Below are 8,687 nucleotides of genomic sequence, written 5' to 3'. Positions count from 1 at the left end.
AACTACACCTGCTTCTTCACTCCATTTTTCATTTTTGATTAAATTTTGTTGAGTTTTTTATGTTCTTCCAGGCTTCTATATCATTTTCTTCTGTTGATATCAATTGTTGCCCTACTCCTAATTTTCTGGGAAAGCCCATAGACTTTGTTTAAATAAAGTAGATATTGGAAGCACTATGTCTTTTTCTTCTCAACAGATCCTTAGAAGGTAAATATTCACACCAACTAGCCTGTCCCTGCTGGATGACAACTCAGTACCACTTCATCTTCAGTCAAGGACCATTTACCCATGAAACTTGTTAAGAGACTACCTGTATATTAGAGGAAAACACAGACATATTTGCTTTATCTACCATGACTTCTGCCTATTATAGTTGTGTCATGTGGATTATCAAGGTCCTGCTCTTCACTTTTTCCTCCAATCTTCCACTCGTATAAGCACCCAATAAAGATTTTATGCCAGGCACTTGTTGCTCACACCTATAACCCTGGCTACTCAGGAGGCTGAGCTTTGATGATTGTGATTCAAAAATCAACCTGGGTAGCAAAGCCCATGAGACGTTTATCGTCAATAAACTACTAAGAAAAAGCCAGAAGTGGCTCTGTGGCTCAAGTGGTACAGTGCTAGCCTTGAGCACAAAGAGGTCAGGGACATCGCCCAGGCCCTGAGTTCAAGCCTTGGCAAAAATAAATTACATTACATTAAATTAAAATGTCTTTTGTGTGTTATGATCCATGTGAATACAGGCTCAGAATTGAAATGAAAGACCCAACATGTGGCCTTGACAATTTGTAAGATTTCACATGCATTATATCCTTGAACAATGAATGACATAAGAAATATCCTCAGAAGAAAAATGAAAAATTCTGGAGACATAATTCCCAATTTATATATATATATGTGTGTGTGTGTGTGTGTGTGTGTGTGTGTGTGTGTGTGTGTGTGTGTGCTTATTATTGGCTTGTACAGCAAAAGTGGTTAAGATGGTCAATTACAGTGAATGCCTTTTAATATTGTGTCTATGAATCCCATACATAAGATTATCAACCAAAATAAGACAGAGTTGTATATGATATCTTTCCAGACCACTTTTCAATTCTGACTTTCTGCTCTCCTTACTTTGTTTACAGTCTACCTCATTTTATCACAGCCTCTTATTATATTTTTGGTCTAATTTACCTTATAGTTTTCCACCATTCTCTTCTAATAATAAAAGAATTGTTTTCCTCATTCAAAATGATTTAAAGATAAATGAGGGTATCAGTATATTGATAAACTTATTTTTTCACATGTCCTTATAAACTTGTCCATTTGATAATCATGTTTTCTTAGACTAGCGTCTTGTATTACTGGGAGAACCTGAAAGAGAATGGGATGAGTGGCCAGGTAAGCTGCCTTTGGAAACAAGCAAATGGTTTTATCCAATGGCTTCCACCTTTCAACCCCAGTGATGTGGGGAAGCCCAAATAGGAGATGGCTTCCAGTCCAGACTGAACATAAAGTGATCCCCACCCAAAAAACCTAGAAAATAACAAGCAGAAAAGGAACTGAAGGCATGGTAGAAGTGGATAGTGCTGGCCTAGAAAAAAAGAGGCCCTGAGTTCAATCCTCCTGTAAAGAGGAGGAAAGAAAGTAAAATGAAAAGGGAAGGGAAGGGAAGGGAAGGGAAGGGAAGGGAAGGGAAGGGAAGGGAAGGGAAGGGAAGGGAAGGGAAGGGAAGGGAAGGGAAGGGAAGGGAAGGGAAGGGAAGGGAAGGGAAGGGAAGGGAAGGGAAGGGAAGGGAAGGGAAGGGAAGGGAAGGGAAGGGAAGGGAAGGGAAGGGAAGGGAAGGGAAGGGAAGGGAAGGGAAGGGAAGGGAAGGGAAGGGAAGGGAAGGGAAGGGAAGGGAAGGGAAGGGAAGGGAAGGGAAGGGAAGGGAAGGGAAGGGAAGGGAAGGGAAGGGAAGGGAAGGGAAGGGAAGGGAAGGGAAGGGAAGGGAAGGGAAGGGAAGGGAAGGGAAGGGAAGGGAAGGGAAGGGAAGGGAAGGGAAGGGAAGGGAAGGGAAGGGAAGGGAAGGGAAGGGAAGGGAAGGGAAGGGAAGGGAAGGGAAGGGAAGGGAAGGGAAGAAGGGAAGGGAAGAAGGGAAGGGAAGGGAAATTATGAATCTGGTTGTTAAAATAAACAACTTTTTATTTCTAAAAAATGACAAAAATAATACCCACTGTTAGTTATAGCAACATTTAATTAGAAAAAATACATGGATTGTCCTCATGGTATCTACAGCCAGCTAGAATTGATCATTATTGATTAGGTTACTGTAATTGTTTGCATTTCTACATTGTTTACCCAGTACACTGTAAGTATTTCTCACTCCCAGTAGCTATGACATTTTGGACTGGATAATTCTTTATGGAGAAGAGGGGATGTCCTCTATAGTCTAAGGTGAACAGAAATATTCTTCGCTCCTTCCCATTTGATGACAGTAAATCACTCCACCCATTATGAGAATAAAAATATCTCCAGACATTACCATATGTATCTTTGGGTACATAATGTCCCTCAAATTACAACACAATGATGAAATGTATGAAGTTGAGAAACATAATACTTGAATATGTGGATGCCTAGAGAGTTGATGTGATTTCAATATGTAAACAAATGAACACTGACTATTTTCTTATTTAGAAGTGTTAGCAAGCTTTTGTTCATTCATAGATCTCAGAGTTGAATAATAAAGTTTGACACAAATTTAAGTAGATGTTAAAATGAAAACAGCAATTTTAATTTACATTGATAGTTTAAAAGATAATATTTAAGTAGCATAACTAAAATAGAAAATAAATTTTTTAGAAATGATTGACTTTCTATAATATTGAGATGGCAGCCACAGAATGATTTCATGTATAATCTATATTTAGTGGCTGACTTGAGGGTAGACAAAATTTTAAAATATACTTTCAAGCAGGAATAACCATTGTATAAATTTTAATTCTAATTTAGCCTCTGCTTAAAATATAAGCAAATACATATTCTCTGATAAAATAATTGTATCACTTTACTGAATTAATGTGTATCCATGTCAAAAGAATTAAAAGTGGATATCCTAAAATGATTATAGCAATTGAACATATCTCAAAATTAAGCAAATATGTAATTAATTTGGACCTGCTTTAATTGATGCAGCTAGAAGCTTTTTTCCCCACTGGCATTTGAAGAAGTGTTTGTTATTATTCAGATTTACAATTACTTCACTGGAATGTAGCACATGTCCTTTAAAATTAAAATAATTTCAGACATTCAAAGATTAAACAAAACTCTTGTTTTTTTGTTTTTGGGTTTGTTTTTTTTTGACAGTCCTGGGACTTGAACTTAGGGCCTGAGCTCTGTCAATGGCTTCTTTTTGCTCAAGGCTAGCACTCTACCACTTGAACCACAGAGCCACTTCTGGCTTTTTCTATATATGTGATGCTGAGGAATCGAACCCAGGGCTTCATGTATACGAGGCATGCATTTTATCACTAGGCCATATTCCCAGCACACAAAACTCTTATATTGATTAAGGTAATGGTTTTTTATAGGTTGATATTGTGTCCAAACTCATCAAACTGTATGTATTAGACACATGCAGGTGATAAACGTAACGTATAATATATAACGTAACACTGTCATAAATATATGTGATAAAATTAACATTAAAGTAAAAAGTTTACATAGACTTTAAAAAGTACATTGATTTTTCTCCAGTCCTATCTTTAGGCATTCAAATTATTTATAAGTTGTGGAAAATATACATAATTATGAGATGATATTCATCCATGAATATAAACTTCCTCTTATAGGTCTAACTAAAATGTTCAGTGTCATCAAATGGTTGAATCAGCAAGCCCATTTTATGACCAAACTGCAAGTCTAATGGAAAAATAGCTACCCAGCTAAAAGATTTGAGAGACAGCACTCAGAACCAAATTAATGAAGTAAAGAAGTACATGTAAGACCTAAGAGAAAGTTATCACAAAGACATGGAAATCATCAAGAAAGACCAGTCAGAAGGAAAAGAGATTTGAAATCAAGTAGCTAGCCTACAGTCCAGACTAGATGAAGCAGAGGATAGAATCTCAGGAACTGAAGATTCTTTAGAATCTACGGAGAAATATAAAAAAAAAAAAAAAGTACAAAACCAATCCAATTGGCAAAACAGATCGCTCCAGGATCGCCAAGATTACAATCAGGAAGCCCAATTTAAGGCAAATAGGTATCGAGGAAAACTTAGAGAAAGAAGTTAATGGAATAGGAAACCTATTTAACAGAATTCTAGCTGAGAACTTCCCAAATATCCAGAGGGATAGGCCTATCCAGATACAAGAAGCATTTAGAACCCCAAACCGACTAGACCAGAATAGGACATCCCACCAACACATTGTGATCAAACAGGATCAATAGAGTCCAAGGAAAGAATCCTTAAAGCTATTAGGGAGAAGACAATAATCATATAAAGGGAAACCAATCAGAATTTCCCCAGACCTCTCAGCAGAGACTATGAAAGCAAGGAGAGCCTGGAATGAGGTATGACAAACCCTAAATAAAGATTACTATCAACCAAAAATACTGTACCGGGGCTGGGGATATGGCCTAGTGGCAAGAGTGCTTGCCTCCTATACATGAGGCCCTGGGTTCAATTCCCCAGCACCACATATACAGAAAATGGCCAGAAGTGGTGCTGTGGCTCAAGTGGCAGAGTGCTATCCCTGAGCAAAAAGAAGCCAGGGATAGTGCTCAGGCCCTGAGTCCAAGCCCCAGGACTGGCCAAAAAAAAAAAAAAAAAAAAAACTACAAAAATACTGTACCCAGCTAAATTCTCATTCATACCCGAAGGTCAAATAAAAGTCTTCCACAGTAAGGAAAACCTGAAACAATATAACTCCACCAAACAGAAAATCCTCAAAGATGTACTACACAGGGAAAATAATCAAGATCACAATACAGACAGTTCAGAAATGAACCCTAAATAGAAAACCAGAATAGTAGATCAAGAATTGGGAAGACACAGTTCTTAACAAGATAGCTATAATGAAAGGAACAAATGATCATCTCTCATTCCTAACCCTCAACATTAAAATTATTTTTAAAACTTAAAAATGTCTATTTCCCTTATAGGTTAAAAGGCAAAGTCTTTGGGGGTGATATACAAATTAATTAATCACTTTTTTCTTCATATGTGATTCAGTTCACACAACATAGAAGATACTTGGGAGGATTTAACATTTAAAATGGAAATCTTGAGAAAATCAATTAAATTATGAAATTTTATGATAAATGTTGCTTGGGGTCTCAAAGAAAACAAAATTAAGATGCTATTTCCACAAACTCCACATGTTCATGGAATTCCTAATTTTGGTGAGGGAAAAAATGACATTCATTGAATACCCAGTATGAATATATTAAGTAATTTATAATTTTAAGAATGTTCTTTGGATTTTACAATTGAAGAAGGACTGATTTTTCTTACAATATTAGGTGACCAAAGGGATATGAGGTCATTTATGGGTTTTGTATTCTATTCCTCTGGTCCTCAGGCCAATTCTTGTGTCAGTATCATGCTGTTTTTATTACTAATGCTTTGTAATAAGAGTTTGAAGCTTGGCATTGATAATACTCTAGCACTGTTCTTCCTGATAAGGACTGGTTTTGCTATTTGGGGTTTTCTTTTATTCCATATAAAGGTTTGGATTGCTTCTTGTATATCATGGAAGAATGTTGTTGAGATTTTGATGCATTGAATTTATAGATAGCTTTGGACAGCATGGCCATTTTCTTTATGTTAATCATTGTAATCTAGGAGCATGGGAGGTTCTTCCATTAACTCTAATTTCCTTCTTCACGTTTTTTAAGTTTTTAACATAGAGGTCATTCACACCTTTGGATAAGTTAATTCCTATTTTTTTTTTAGGCAATTACAGATGTAATTACTTTCCTGATTTTACTCTGGCTATTCTCATTGTTGGCATACAGAAAAGCTACTGATTTTTTTCAGTTAATCTTATGCCCTGCTACTTTGTCAAAGTTTCTGATCAGCTCAAGTACTGTGGTAACGGAATCTATGGGGTCTTTTAAAATCAGGTTCATATCATCTGCAAAGAGGGACAGTTCGACTTCTGCTTTCCCTATGTAAACTCCATTTATGTTTGCCCCTTGTCTTATTGCTTGACCTAGGAATTCCAATACTATATTGAAGAGGAGTAGAGAGGGTGGGCATTTTTGTCTCATTCCTGATTTTAAAGGAAATGGTTTTAAGTTTGCATCATCAAGTATAATGCTGGTTGTAAGTTTGTTGTACACAGCTGTTATTATATTAAGGAACATTCCACAGATTCCTAGCTTCTCCAGAACTTTTATCATAAAGGAATGCTGGAGTTTGTCAAATACTTCTCCTGTACCTATCTTTGCTTCTCTTGATGTACTGAATTAAATTAATTTAATTGCATACACTGAAACAGCTTTGCATTCCAGGAATGAATACTGTTTGATCATAGTGTACTATTTTTTTTCTTTTGATTAGTTGTTGAATTCAGTTGGCCAAAATTTTACTGAGAAGTTTTGCATCAATGTTCATCAAACAAATGGTCTATAGTTCTCTTTCTTTGATGATTTTCTATCTGGTTTTGTGGTGAGGTTTATGCTGGTTTCTATTTTATTGAACAGTTTCAGGAGTATTGGAGTGAGTTCTTCTTTGAATGTGTTAAAGGAATTCAGCTGTGAATCCATCTGGTCCTGGTTGGATGGGAGGACTTTTATTGCCACTTCTATTCCTTTATTTATTATAGGGCTGTTTAGTCTGTTTAAATCTCCTCAATTTTATTTGGGTATTTCAATATTTGCTAGGAATTTCTCCATTTCTTGGAGATTAGTTAGCATGAAGGTTTGCAAAGTTTCCTTATAATGTTTATATCTTGTTTGTTTCAGTCATGATGGTCTCATATTTTTGTCTATAATTTTATTATTTGGGTGTGTTCTCTTTTTTGGTCATATTTGCTTAGGACCTGTCATTTCAGTTAATGTTCTCAAAGAACCAACTTTTCATTTTGGTTTTGTTGATTTTTACTATGGCTTTTTGTTTTCTAATATATTTCTGCTGTAATTTTGATTGTTTCTGTCTTCTAGGTTGGGATTCAACCTTTTCCTCTTGCATCATTAAAATATAGGATTGAAATTTCTCCAATTATTGATGTAGGCAATCAGGGCTACAAAATTTCCTCTGACTACTGCTTTTGCTGTGATCCAGAGGAACTGGTATTTGTGTGGTCAATCATTGGAAATTTTATTAGCATTGGAATTTCCATTCTGATATTTTCAGTGACCTCCCCCTGCCACCCAGTGATTGAGCAATGTGTTGCTCAGTCCCCATGAGTTAGAGGATTTTCCATGATGAGGTGTTCAGTTCTAATTCCATTGTGGTCTGAATAGAGGAAAAACAGAAAACAAGAAATAATTTAAATATTTTAGAATTTACACAGATTTGCCTTATTGCCAAAATTGTGATATGTTTAGGAAAGTGTGCCATATGCTACAGAGAAAAATGTATGCTCTTAAGATGCTGGGAGGAAATATTCTGTCGATGCGTCTTACCTCTAGATGATCAATGCAATTATTTAGTTCCAAGATTCCTCTGGGGAGTTTGGATTGGGTTAATCGATTCAGAAGTGACAGGGTTATGTTAACTCATCATCAATCAATGCATTTGGAAATATATATGTTTGGGGATTAAGTAATATTTCTTTGATGACATTGTGTGCTCCAGATTTTATTGTATAAATGTTTAGTATTGCTTTATCCTTCTCTAGGTGAGAATTGTTTATTAGTTTATAATATCCTCTCTTGAACTTTTTAATTTTAAGATAAAATATATTTTGTCCAATAATACTATGGATCTTGAGCAGGTTTAGGGGAACAGTTTGCATAGGGGATTATATTCCACACTTTCACATTTGAAAAGGATTGTTTTTGATGCCAAAGTCTGTCTCCTGAAAAAGCATATAAACAGAGCTTGCATTTGAATCCAAGTAGTCAATCAATGTCATTTGCATAGAGACTTAAGTCCATTAACATAGAGAGTTATGACAGAGAACAGTTTAGTAATTCTAGCCATGTTATCCAAACCCTCATAGATTTTGCCTAGCGATTCCTGGTGAAATTTATGGGGATTCCTGGTGAGAGGCCAATTCTCAGTCAAAAATGCATTATCTCCATTACACTACTCAAAAAAAGTAGGAAGACGTATAATAGGGAAAGAGTGAATAAGAAGCCTTGAGGAAAGGACAAGAAAAACCGAAAGCCAGGCAAAAAGGGAAGTACTCAAGGAGGAATGCGGGGAGGCAGGCAGCAAGGAAGGCAGACAAGCAGTAAGAAAGGAAGGAGACGGAAAGGAAAGAACAAAGTAGGAAGGAAGGAAAGAAAGAAGGAAGGAAGGAAGGAAGGAAGGAAGGAAGGAAGGAAGGAAGGAAGGAAAAAAAGTTAAATAAGGGTGTTCTAGCCAAGGTCCTACATCAAAGGATATGCCAGGAAAGCGACAGGCCTCTTTCTACTCCTCCAACGTATTTGCAGATGAGAATTCTCACTTCTTCTATCTGTAGTGGTTGAGATCTGATCAAATGTGTGTCTTTTGAAAGCCCCACCACAGTTCCTTTGCACTCCTATAACAAATACTCACTTTG

The sequence above is a fragment of the Perognathus longimembris genome, chromosome 1, assembly GCF_023159225.1.
Source record: "Perognathus longimembris pacificus isolate PPM17 chromosome 1, ASM2315922v1, whole genome shotgun sequence".
NCBI classification, from domain to species: Eukaryota; Metazoa; Chordata; class Mammalia; order Rodentia; family Heteromyidae; genus Perognathus; species Perognathus longimembris.
This window is presented reverse-complemented; position numbering follows the sequence as displayed.